The sequence below is a fragment of the Phalacrocorax carbo genome, chromosome 21 (genome assembly GCF_963921805.1).
Source record: "Phalacrocorax carbo chromosome 21, bPhaCar2.1, whole genome shotgun sequence".
Taxonomy (NCBI): domain Eukaryota; kingdom Metazoa; phylum Chordata; class Aves; order Suliformes; family Phalacrocoracidae; genus Phalacrocorax; species Phalacrocorax carbo.
Window position 1 is genome coordinate 4,821,174 of NC_087533.1, and position 12,870 is coordinate 4,834,043.

The following is a 12,870-nucleotide window of genomic DNA, read 5'->3' on the forward strand; positions in this document are numbered from 1 at the left end:
TCTCTTCACAGTGGCATTGCGTCAAAAGAAAGGCCGTGATGTTTGGGCATGGGTGAACTCCTATCAGAGGGAAGCAGCAAAAGGGTGGGGTAGGAGTCCGTGTGCGGGGGGAATCCTTTTGTTAGGCTGCTCCCCAACCTCCGCTTCCCTGCACCCCCTGGAAGAAATCCTCAATGAGAAAGAATAGCCTTAAGCTGCAGAAAGTGGATTTAAAAAAATAGGTGGGGGGGGGGGAGAAGTATCAACCTCCACTTGTAACGTGACTACGGTTGATCGTAGGTCAGGACGTTTTTGTTATTTCCTTCTCTTACACTAGATCCCAACTGTGTTGTAGGAAAACGCCAGGATTCTGAGCGTGAGTCCGTCCCCCCCAGTATTGGAAATATTTCTGTGGGTGTCGTTGTGGTTACATCACAGCGCGCTCCTTCCTCATCTCCATTCTTGTGCAAAATTCAAATAATTCCCCCCCCTCCCCGATAGCAGCTGTGCATGGTTTTTTAAGTCGGTCCTTAACGTTGCGAAAGGAACAATAAAATGAAAGGCAAAACCGGCATCTTAAAACTTGGCAAGTGAAAGCAGCTTGGACTGGCAGCCAAGAATCCTGCTGTGGTGCAAAAAGAATAGCATCCACGAAGCCACCACAATCCGGGGTTTCTCTTCTTTTAACAATCGCATCGGCAGAGAGAAATAATTATTCCTTGTATCAGTGTTAAAAGAGTCAAAAAGCTTAAAATGCTTGCTTGGTGAACCTTCTCAAAAGCAGGTAACGATCCTCCTATTTGATTCTGTTTTATCAAACTTTAATTGGATAAGGATCTATATATGATAACTAATCAGTTTAAGAAGTTGATGCGTGTTACTAACTAGCAGGGAATGTATTTGCTGTTGCAACCACCACGTTGCTTTATTTTTCTTAATCGCTTTGGTGGTAATAGAATTGGCAAACTTCTTAAATGTTTGTGTTACAAGAAATGTTTTATTTCCACAGATTTAACTCATCGTATGGGGGAGGGCAGAAGTGGATGGATCCGATGTGTAACATGGAAAATAATATTTTTTTTTTTTTTTTAAATTAAGAATTGGGATACGAGGAGGGGGGAGTAATTGCTCTCTTAGGACCTTGCCTGTTCCTTTTGCCTCTAAAGCTGTAGCCTCTGGGTATATAAAGGTAGAATCCATTTCTTGAAAATATGCCATGAAAATATCCATAAATATTTTGTCTTCCAGAGTACGTTCGTTGAAGAGTTGGGCCTAGCAATATGGCAGCGCACATTCGATAAGAAATCTTGTAAAATGCTGCTACTGAGGTAATTTGGTTTCTCATACATTCTCCAGTCCGTAGCTCCCTTTTCCTTAAAATTTCTTAAAACTATTTGAAGTACAGGACTATACTGATAAAGGTCTTTAAACCTATGATAGAGTGTGTATGTGTGTGTGTATATATATAAATACATATATATGTATCTATATTTATAGGCCTAAATAGATTGGGGTTAAAATTAGGAGGAAGGGGTGGAGGAAAAGAATGGGAATTATTTAGTAGTCATGTTTCTTATTTGTCTTATTTTTGTGGCAGAAGTATGAAATGGCTGCAAACAGCTTTTTACTCAGGCACACAATGCATTCCATAATGATCGATTTTCCTGGGACAGGGCATTTATGCTTTGTGGTTTGCAAGAATACCACCCACAGCCCAAAACCAATGTTATGTCTTTAGAGACTTTATTTCTACATGTTTCCTTCTGTATTCCTTTGGCTGTAAATCTATAAAATGCCAGTCTTATACTGGGTTAATACTAACACAAGTGTGTTACTTTTTTGGCTGTCCCAGGTTCTAGTACCAAAGCCCTGTTATCCTGTGATCGTTGACCTATTATAAAACTAATAGTGAAGCAAAATATCTTCAGTATAAGGATATCACAACCCTTAGTATAAATGCTATGATCCTTAATGTACAGGTTGAAACTTTTTATTTGAAATCTTAGCATTCTAGACAAATACAGTGTCAAGATGATGATCGATTTGTTTGCCTATCATGGATTTTCTGTCACTGCGTATGTGTTCATCAGGTTTTCAAAAGGTGCGATAGCCATATGATTAATCAATCTAGGGGAATGTTTCAAAACCCAGATCTTGCATAATCTATGGCTCTCATTCAAACTCCCTGAATATATTTGATATAGGTGAAATTGATCTTGAAAAAAGAAGTGCTCATTAAAAAAAAAAAAAAAAAAAGAATCCATATCTTTCAAAGAACAAAACTCTGTTAATTTGCTGCTGCCTTTATCAGTTCACTGTCTCAACAATTGTCCATGAGTTTGTTTTCCAAAATGTATGAAAAGGAGTAGGTCGGTTCCTGGATGCTTGTAATTTACAGCATACAGGTGCCACTAAATGAAGTCTCTCTGTCACCGAGCTGCCTTTCTCTGAGGCTCACAGGAATGCAGGAGTGGGCGATCAGATTTATAGTGGGGACCTGCTTGAGTGATTTATTTGGCATATATAGGTGCTTTTCTAGAGATAGCTGTTGCTGCTTTCTCTTTTTCTCTCTTTCCTTTTTTAACAACTGAAGCTATGGCGATGGATCCTAACACTTGTTCTTCCCTTTTGTTTTGTAAAAGCCAATCAGGTAGCAAGGGAGGAGGAGATGGTTGGCTAGAACTGCAGCAGAGATCAGCCCTCATCTAGGCAACTAAATAAAGGGCGTATTTTCTGTATGGGTCAACACCTAACAGCTGCCCTTACAAGCATGTGATGGGCTCTTAGAAGGTCTGGCTCGGTTCTGTCTCCGAGAAGAGCTCGATAATTCAGTAATAAAGAGCAGTTGCTGAAGTGTGTTGGGTGCCTGCAACTTGCACTCAGGCCAGTCAGAATTGAGGACACATGTCCTATACCACAAGGAGGTATGTACAGGCCACCCAAACGTTACATCTTGGTTTCCTTCAAGGACTTGAATTATCCCCGTGGTTAGAAAATGAGATTGTGAGCTATTAAGGGAGACAAAAAAAAAAAGTTTTAGAACTAGGAAAATCTAGTAAAAAATTAACCTCCCCATAATATGTGTATTTCAGTGAGATCATTACTTTTTGCCTATCTCATACGAAAAAAAGGAAGTATTTCTTTGCCAGCAGAGAGACATGCAAATTAGCTTATCTTCATATACATACAGTAGTGTAAAGAATATTAGGGTCAAAAAAATATAAAGAAAATACTCTGTTTTATGCCCTATTGCATTATAGCACGAGAGTGACGTGCAAAAGTCTGACAGAAAAAATTCCTTGCCATTCTAAGAAATACTGGTACATGCAGCAGCAATGTTACTGACTCCTAATATTATGCCTGTTAGGCCCTGTTAGAAGGGTCAAAAGGCAATTTGAATTTTAATCTTAGGTTCCCTGAAATAAATGAGCTTTGTAGTTGGAGGGCTTGGGTTATTTTTGGTAGGGTAACATTTGTTATATTCCGTTTGCAGTTTGGTTCCAAAGAAGTGCACAATACGTGTATTTGTGCATGATGTGACTCTGTTCTGTCTGCAGGACCACGTGTTCCCTGACCCATTGCCTTGACCGCTGCACAGTTATTGCAGGGCCAGAGCTTTCTGAATTCTGGGCGCTCCTAAATTGCATTTAGGATCCAACATAAAAGTTGTCCTGATTTTTCAAAGATGCTGAACCCCTGCAGCTCCTGTTCTTGGTATGAATTTTGGGTGCTGAAAACTTTGGAAAAGCTGGACACTTTCAAGGTGGGTATCGGAGTATAAGAGTAGGAATCTAAATTTAGATCATCGATTTAGATAACCTTTGGACAGATGGCGAAAGTTTAACATCTCTGTTGCTGGATGGAACAGGAGTTTCTTGTAACCCAGCCCAAGCAGTGATTCCAATGAAGGAAAATTGTGTTTTAATTGCAGACTTACCAGGCTGGAAAGGTTGAAGTGATTTATTTTAAGAAGCTATACAAGAAGTGGGGGAACTTTCTAAAAGTATCCAAATAGCAAACTTATTTTCCAGGTGTTGACTGTGTCATTTTATATTAGCTTGCAATAACATAGTTTATCTTCTGAAGAAAGAGAAGAGGTAGAAAGTGAAAATGTTGTGGCACTTTAAGCAACAATTAATCTCACTGATTTTGTCCACCAGTCTATGTGGAGCTTACAGCCAGACTGCTTTGCAGCCTAATTCCCCACCAGTTGCCCACCCAATAAATTGTCATTAATGGGAAATGTTAGTTAGGCAGGAAAGAAAACTTGGAAACTTCGGGGGAAGGAGGGGATGCTTCTCACTTGCAGTGGCAGAACTTTGCTGTTTTTCAAGATTTATTAGAAAAATCCTGAAGAAATTTTAGAATTGTGTCTGTCATTTTAGGAAGAAATGCAGTGAGACAGCAGGGAGCTGGAGTTAGGGGAAATTTCTAGATTGTTTAGAAGAGTGAAAGGATTTTTTTTTCTTTAAAATAGAATTAAAATAGAATCCCAGACCAGTAATGACTTCTCTGAAAGTTAAAGCAACTCTTACGCAGTTGTTTCTTCTGTCTGTTTTAACCAGGCTGCCAGAATGGAAACAAGACAACTTTTTGTGGGGTGGGGGTATGCATGTGTATTGCAACTCTGTCTACGTGCAAAAACTTTGCTATTTGATAATTTGCTCCAGTGTTAGCGATATACCTCCGATGTTGGCTGTTAATTCTTCAGTACTGTGTAATCATCAGTAATCCTCTCCAGCAAAATACTTATAAAGAAACACAGATCTGCTTTATTTTGTTGTTTTTAAAATTCATTTTATTTTGCTGATCTTTTTCAAAGGGTTACACGGGAGTGAAGGAAACTGTAGCAACAGAGCTAATGTTATAGCAGAGTCAACAAGGAACTCTCGCCCCCCCATCCTCCAAAGGAGGGGTTTTAAGGTGCTGAGGAGAATGAAGGCTGCTACTCACTAACAGCTCTGAAATTTCATTTGCAGAAATGGTTTTCCTCTTTAAAAACAAACTCAAAACCCAAGCCTAGCAAATTACAGAAGAGACCCCTGCCTGTTGCCACAAACCCGTAGATCCGAACTTGTGGTCATATTCCACACAAGCTTGTATCTATAGGTATGTGTCTGTCTGGCAAGTGCACAAGGTGTTGTGTTTATCCATTCAAACTGACAATGTTAAACTTTGCTGTTTGCGTCTTTCGTCTAATGCCTTCTTCCCTCCTCCCTTCTTCTGTTTTAAGAAATGTAAAATTAGAGCTGCAAATCTTGTTCTGCAGTTATCATATCAGTTTTCAGCTTTGGTTAGAATTAAAATACACTCGTGCAAACCAGCAACTCATTTGTGCCTGAGTGAAGTGGGACGGGGGAGTTTTTTGACATCAGCCTGAAGAAATGAGATCTCAGATATGTTACGCATAGGTCTGGCTGTGGGACATGGAAGGGAGTGTTCTTCGGTTGTTTAATTCTGAGGCTGCTGAGAAGCAGGTAAAATGGTTTCATTTACAAAGTAATGAGGATCCGTTCTTTGCTTAGTGGCGGCAATTTGTTTGAGAGCAATAGATGCTTCTGTTTGCCTTTATATCGAGTAACTTTGGATCGGTGGATATCCTGCAGGCTTGCAGCTCTGTTACAGAGGAGGGGATTGGCCCTCCAACTGCTATTCTCTCTCAAAAATTAGTTTATTGTAGAATCCCATTCCTTCCAATTTCATGGTATTTATGTCTTTTAAAATAGTTTTTAAGGGAAAATAATAATGGTGTAAACTCAAAAAAACTGGTAGAGCAGGGGAAAAACCCACCATGTAATTAGGCAGTATAAAACCTGCTGAATAAAACTAACATTTTTAAGTTGTGAAAGTGGAACAACTATTTTTTAAGAAGTCATTTTTTTGAAACCCCAATATACAGAGTCTACATGAAAATAATTAGACTGTAAACTCAAAATAAAGTCTGACTGTTTCTTTCCAGCAGCTTTCAGTGTTAATTCTACCAAAGATTTGGTCTGCATTTCCACTTTTAAATTTTCTGTTTTTGAACTTGGCTGGTCTGACGCACACTGCTGCCGTCCAAAAAAGTTTTTTTTTTTCTTACTTGCTGAATTTCCAGGGTTTTCTGTGTGTTTTCTATTTACTATAGAAGCATAAAACGATGTCAGAGAAGGCTTCTGCTAATAAAATTTCAGTCTAATTACTCTTCTTTCTCCCTGTGAATTGAAACTAGCTTTTAAAAAATAAAACAAAACGCACAGTTTGGCGTTCTAGATGACCATGCATTTGGGCATGGGAACGGGTGGTCAATATTCCCCTCCCGCATGTATAGGAAATTAAGGTCTAAAAGCTGCACTGCCGTAGGTGCGTGGTTTCCAGAAGAACTTTTGCTGCTGGGCTGTCTCTGTAGTGCAAGGCAGCTCTTTTTCAGGTGTGTGCTTACCTTTGCCGCAGCCCAGAATGAATCACAGGTTGGAAGGGACGTCACCCTTCCGGTCTCAGTTACGTAGATGTGAAAGGCCTTTGACGCGTGTCCGCAAGTAATGCTTTGGCTCTTCAAAAACCAGACAGTAAGAGGGGACTGAGGAGGAGAAGGGTCAATCTCTTTCAAGTGAGGGTGCTGCAAGGCCGCGTTGATGCCTAGCTGTGGGATGCTGTGCCCAGAATACGGACCTTGAGTCAAGAGCTCCTTTGGGACGTGGTGCTGGTTCCTGCCTCCGCTTTGGCTTTGCTAGTGGCTGTTGTTTCATCTATAGTGGAATGAGTAGGGTATCATCATGGGCTGTGATAGAAGCAGGATGAGATTGCATCTAGTTGCGACAGTAAAAATTGTTTTTCCTGGAGGGGCTGTTAATATTCTGTGTTGGTTTTGGTTTGTTTTTTTTTTTAATGCCGTGAATGTTCACTGAATTGCATTCCTGTGTTTATGGCTATAAAGGAAGTATTGGCTCATTTAGTCTAACCTCCAAAGAGAGATGAGCTGGTCAAACCCAGTTCCCAATATATACATATTTCTGCATGGTGGTCTCATCTCTGAAAAGCCATTTGGAGATATCAGGCTTCTGGCAGGATATGCTGAGAAAAGCTTGGAATTTGTCACGGATGTTTCTAGAGGCTGGCACTTCAGGTGACATTGCTTTGAGAGTGCCAAAAGCCCATGGCAAAGGAATTGGGCAGATGTGTTGCAAAATGAGGTGCCATAGTTGGGTTTGAAAGCATATTTTTGGATGAGAAAATCAATATTTGAATCAAAGAAGAGAAAAGAAGAAACACATTTTTTTGTAAAATATTTCAGTGTAGTTTCTCACTGACTATGTTGGGACCTGCTAATCAATATCCTTTTTTTTTTTCCCCTTTTGGGTGAGAGTCTTGATCTAAACATGGCTTACATGCTTAGAAAGCAAACTTTAGAAATGTGCCATCAGAAATGGGGCTAAGATGCAGGCCCTCTGCTGCTGTGAGGAGAACCATCGGATTATATTCTGAGGCTAAGCATGTTTTCTGGTTGCTTCTGGTTTTCTGGTGCTTGGCAAAGAAAAAGGGTAGCTGTGCCACTGCGTGGGCATGCGTCAGCTCAGCCTGACGCGAGCTTGGAGACGCTGTGGCCTCTGTTTTATGGGACAGGGTAAACATGCCCAAGAAAACCTCTTGAGCGCTGTTGTCTTCTGCAGCAAGAGGTGCAGCAGCGTGGCTGCAGAGAGGGTGCCAGCATGGGCGTAGGTAGAGTCAGCACGTCTGTCAGCAATACCAGCACAGCTTCTCTGAGCACAGCATAGCCGTTGCTCCTGCCACAATGCTACATGCAATTTGGGTCTTTGTACTGAAGTGCTCTCTCGCTATACCTGTTTGCTTGACGTTGCTAAGGCTGTGCTCTCTGAGCCAAAGTTAGTCCTTGGGGTGGCCTGGCTCCAGCTTCTGCCTTCCTGCCACTAGCTCATGTGCCTTTCCCCTCCCCTCCTTCTCCTCTTACATTTTACTACATTTTAAAATTTATTTTAGTTTGTTTCTTGTTAAACTATCGTCTGTTCTTTTTAACTGTAGCCTCCGATATTCTCCCCCACCGCTTTGGTTTTCAGCTCAGCCTTTTGAAAAGAACTGTATTGTGTTTTCAGTGTTAATTTGTATTTCTTTTGTCGGTTGTATTTCACTGAACTTCATTAAGTTTTAGAGTGAAACTGGAATCTGCAAAATGATGTGAAGAACCTTGAAATGTGTCTTCCCTTTAGGATGGAAAAAAACTAATTGGAGTCTGTGGAGCTTCTACCTGTACGTTTCTTATGAATTTTTTCCCTCGCTTTGTTGATAAGAAGCTTACATTTATGCAGCAGCTTTGATCCAAGTGCCATACAGAGTGCCCAGAGATCCCTTCATCTGTCACTGAGGCACAGTGACGGCATAACAGTACACAGAAGTGCCACAAAAGTGCTGAGGGCGGGAAGTGCTGGATACCGCACCCAGTTTGATGTTGCAGAGGATCTTAAAGAAATAGAAGGCAGTTACTGTAGCTGGAAACAAACCAGAGCACCTGCATGTAGAAAGTACCCAGAAGGCCTTGGGGACATGAAAAAATCCCAATATCCTCTCCAAAATTTGGTACCTTAATTAATGCAGTCCCTTTCTCTAGCAATAGACAGAGTCATTGCTGTAGTAGCTCCCAAGGGGGAAAAAAATGAGTCCTGTGGAACTACGTGGCTATATCTACGTCTGGGTAGGCTTTACTACAATTGTGTTTCATTTGGCCAGAGTTACAGTTTAAACCAGAAGCAGTAGTTCTTGTCTGAAGAAGCAAACCAAAGCTTTTCCCAGGCAAACTCCTCTTTGTTTCAGATTTCCTAAATCCTGTCTTTCTCCCTCAAAACAAGACAACCCTTTCTTATTTCTGTTACTGACACCTTTCACTGAAAGCACCCTTGCAGGCAGGCATGTTGCGCGGTAGCTACTGGGGCATGGAAATTACTACATTTGTGTGCTCCCCCTTTTCGCAGGCTCGTCTGGCGTGGAGTGCCGTGAGCCCGTGTCAGCAGAGGAGCACACAATAGCATTCGAGTCATTAGAATAACCATATGCAGTGGCAAATGGGATTCATGATAAGCAGAATGTAATTGTGTACCCTGGAATTTGAACCATATCCAAATACTCTTATTCAGATAATCAAATCTGGTTAAACTCTTAAAAGGCAGATAAATAACTATTTCACTCATCTGATTTTTTTTTTCCTCTTTGTTTATTTGCTTTTCATCGGTAAGGGAGAAAATAAGGAGAGGCTGTTCTTAGGGAAGGAATCCAAGACTAAGGAAGACACCTGCCCTTGAGCCAGGAAGTCTCCATAACTTAGGAGCATTACATAAGTAGCATCAGCTATAGTGGTCTGAAGGAGAGGAGGAGATGTACTCCAGCTGGACTGCCGAGCCTTTGGTTGTAGGCATGCGGTATCATGATGAAACACAGCCTCACCGTGCCACCCTGGAAGTGGCACCGAGTTTTGGTACAGCTTCCTGGCACTCACCAATGAGTCCCTTTACTTCTCAGTGTGCAGGTGAAACCAGCCTTGGCTCTGGGCCCTTGTCGCGCTGTGCAGGGTCTCGAACAAGAGTGTTCAACCTGGGCTCACTGAGCTTCACACCAAAAGCATAGGGTACTGCTCAATCACAGAGCAGGCCCGGGCTAAGCAAAAAAAAAAACCTAGGTTTTGGGGTCATTTAGAGTCATCGGCCTCACAGCTCTTGCTAGCTTGTGCCAACTTGCCCACCAACATCCCTGATCCACCCTTAGACCCATATTGGAGCGTCTGTGTCATGTGTTGTCTAACCCAGAGCTGATGCTACGCTCCAGCTGCTGACAAAAAGCTATAAATGGTTCAGGAGTGAAAGTGTGGCTACCCTTCCCCTAGAAAGAACCAGATACTGGAATGTAATATTGAGTAAAACTTCAGATTGTTGTAACTCTTGCTAAAAGTTGAGGCAGAGACCATTTTTGTAACGTGTTGAAAAAATCTGGATAGCTTTCAAAATATTTACTTGCTCTGGATTTCATCTGAGCCCAGATGAGACTTCATTCCTTATTTTTCAGACTCTTGAAGTTCCAGGCTGTTTTAGTGTGCCTGCCAGACCTCTAGGAGAGCTCTCTGAGCTAGACTATACCTTTGAACCTCTTGAGGTTCCTCAACATGTTCTAATAATGAGGTTTTCTCAAGTAAAGCTGAATGGGTCAGATGACCAGTAGGAATCACGTCAGCATTTCTGTTATAAAATCTCTTCTGTCTGAGGTTTGTGAGAGTCAGCTGTAAAAAAGATGGCTGACATTTCCGGGCTGAAATTTAGCAAAAAAGATTTCAGACCTCAAACTGGAACAATATCATTTGTGGGGTTTGGTGTTTATTTTTTTCTCAATGACTTAAGGAAGTATGTTTTCTTCAGGAGTATTTTCTGCTTCCCACCTCCTCCTTGGCTAGCCCTGCAATAGCCTGCCTGGGATCTGAAAGTGAAGGTGGGTTCTTCCTTCTTCTGCATCTTTCACATCCATAAAGATTCAGAGCCAAATGTCAGTTGATGGTTTTGCTGATGATAATAAGAAAATAGAATTAAACTTTCTTGAACTCATCTGTACTGAATTTCCATTGCAGGTATCCTCACTGTCTTGTATGTATCTGTAATGTCAATGGGAGTGGTCTGTAAATGCACACAAGGTGTGGTATATCTGCAGGGGATTAATACCTGAGGCATTGTTTGCTGTGCCATTATTTGGGAATATTCTGCCCTCTGAAACCCTGCTTTTCTGTGGATCATGACTAAATTGCTGCTTTGCACTGAAACATATTTTAAGAGAATGGCATATTCCAGCCATTCAATCCTCAAAAATCAGTTCTGGATTTGAATTCTCTCCTCATTCATGGGGAAATGAAATATAAAAGTCAGGTTCGTGTAGAGTAGGTTTCTGAATTCTTCTCTCACCTGAAGCCCATGAAGGCATAAGGCAGTAAAATGGGCGATGCTTCTGCATAACTTCCTAGTCGAGAGTAACGCTTGCACCTTGATCTAATGCCTTGTGAGGTCAGTGGCATGGGCTGTTGTTAACTTCAGAGACAGAAACTCTTGATCTCGCTGGGAAGAACCGCTACAGTGACATTCCCTCTCCATTTGAAAATAAGTATTCACAGAACATTAATTCTGTCTTCTCTGTGATAAGACAGCAGTCTTTTTCACATTTACTTCAGCTACCATATTTCAGAAATCAGAGGGTTACGCTAAGCGAAAGGACACAATATTTGATTACACTGTTGCTTTAAAATATAACTAGCTGGGCTGGGACAGATTTCCTTTTGTCCACAGAAGTGTGAAATCATTTCTGTGATTCTGAAAAAGCAAGAGGCCTAAAAGGGTTTACGAACAATAGGCACTGGGGCACACAAACTTCTATAGGAACACACAGCTCTACGTGTAGTGCGGTTCCCCCACCACAATATTTAATAGAATCTTTTATGACATCGATACGTATCGTAATTGAACATTGTCATTAGATTACATATTTACCCTAATTACATAATTAGGTATGATTGTGCTAATTGGGTAAAGACATAATTGACAAAAATCACCAGAAAACAAACATGGAGATTTATGCCACCAACAGAAAGTGTCTTAATAGACACCGGTGCTGTGAATCTCCCTTGCTTTCCTCCCAGAAGAGGAGGGTTTATAGTACATCGGTAGTTACCAAAGAGCCAGAAACTGGTAGATGTTGTGCAGGTGCAGAAGTAATGGTAATTAGATGACTTCTGTTTTAATATTTGATCTCAGTTCCAAAACTCAATACTTCATGTCAGTAACAGCAGCAGATATTCTAATTGGCGGAATGACTAGCTGCGTGACACTTTTTTCTCCTTGAAATTACAGTTCCTCTGGGATGCAAATACACTTTCATCTGTCCGATCTTCATCTGGGCTTAAAACAGTGGGAACAAAATACCTGTAATCCTGAAGCCAAGCTGTCATAAATGGGGAGAATTTGCCAGGATAATCTGTGCAGCAGGCTGCGGAGGTGTCTGAAAATTGACCAGAGGGTGAGTTAGGTATCAGACCCTGGGACAGAAACTGCTTTAGCATTTAGAAAATACTTTATCTTAGTCTCTTTGTATTGCTCTGTGAAGCGGGTATAGGGGCATACAGGTCCACATAAAGACTGGCTTATTACTACCACGTTTGTGCAGAGAGGCGTTGGCATATGCGGGGATGAGGATGAGAGTATTTTCTCAGTGAGGACCTTCTCCTGGCAGTTCGCGCTTGGACACTGCCATGGCTTCTTGGAGCAGGTCTTGGTACTTGCAGCGGAAGCACGTGTGCCAAGCGGGGCACAGCTCCCCGGCTCAATATAGTGACGGGGGAGGGAGCGAGAATGCTCTTTGAATAAGTGCCAGCACGGAGCTGACAGCTCAAGGATTTGTAAATGTGGTGATGAAGAGGAAGTTGAAGTTGCGATGGAAGAGCGGCAAGGAGAGGTGGCGAGTGATGAACAAAACAGTCACAGCAGCATTTGCCAACCTAAGAAAAAATCAGGTTATTTAGGCGCGAGTAAGGAATTCTTTCATAAGAGAGTTTCTATTGTCATATATCTCTGAAATAACCTTTACTGAGTTAAGGATGCAAATGATACAAAACACTTCTCCACCTTCTATTTTAGAGCAAATTATTGGAGAGTTTTTTGCCCAGCTCTGCTTATAACTACCTGGTCCGCAAGGTGTGCCTCTGTTAGTCTCAATGCAATGGTGATGTTAACAGTACTTTCTCTAATTAAACCAATTAGATATAGATAACAATTTTTAAAATGTTCTGAATTATGTAGTATCTAGCATTTATGAGAAGATCGGGATACGGAAGAATATGTGCAAAGTTAAGTTGTAGAAAAAAATGAGTTTCCTAGC

The 12,870-nt window shown here is 41.3% G+C and overlaps 1 long non-coding RNA gene across 1 annotated transcript in view; it reads left to right on the plus strand.

The window, feature by feature from the left end:
* The window catches only part of LOC135316692 (uncharacterized), a 93,782-nt gene that overhangs the window by 51,855 nt on the left and 29,057 nt on the right, over positions 1 to 12,870 (plus strand). Inside the window, exons 7-8 of the long non-coding RNA XR_010375936.1 lie at positions 1,228 to 1,307; positions 3,537 to 3,742. This is a non-coding gene — a long non-coding RNA (uncharacterized LOC135316692). The remainder of the gene's footprint in view (positions 1 to 1,227; positions 1,308 to 3,536; positions 3,743 to 12,870) is intronic.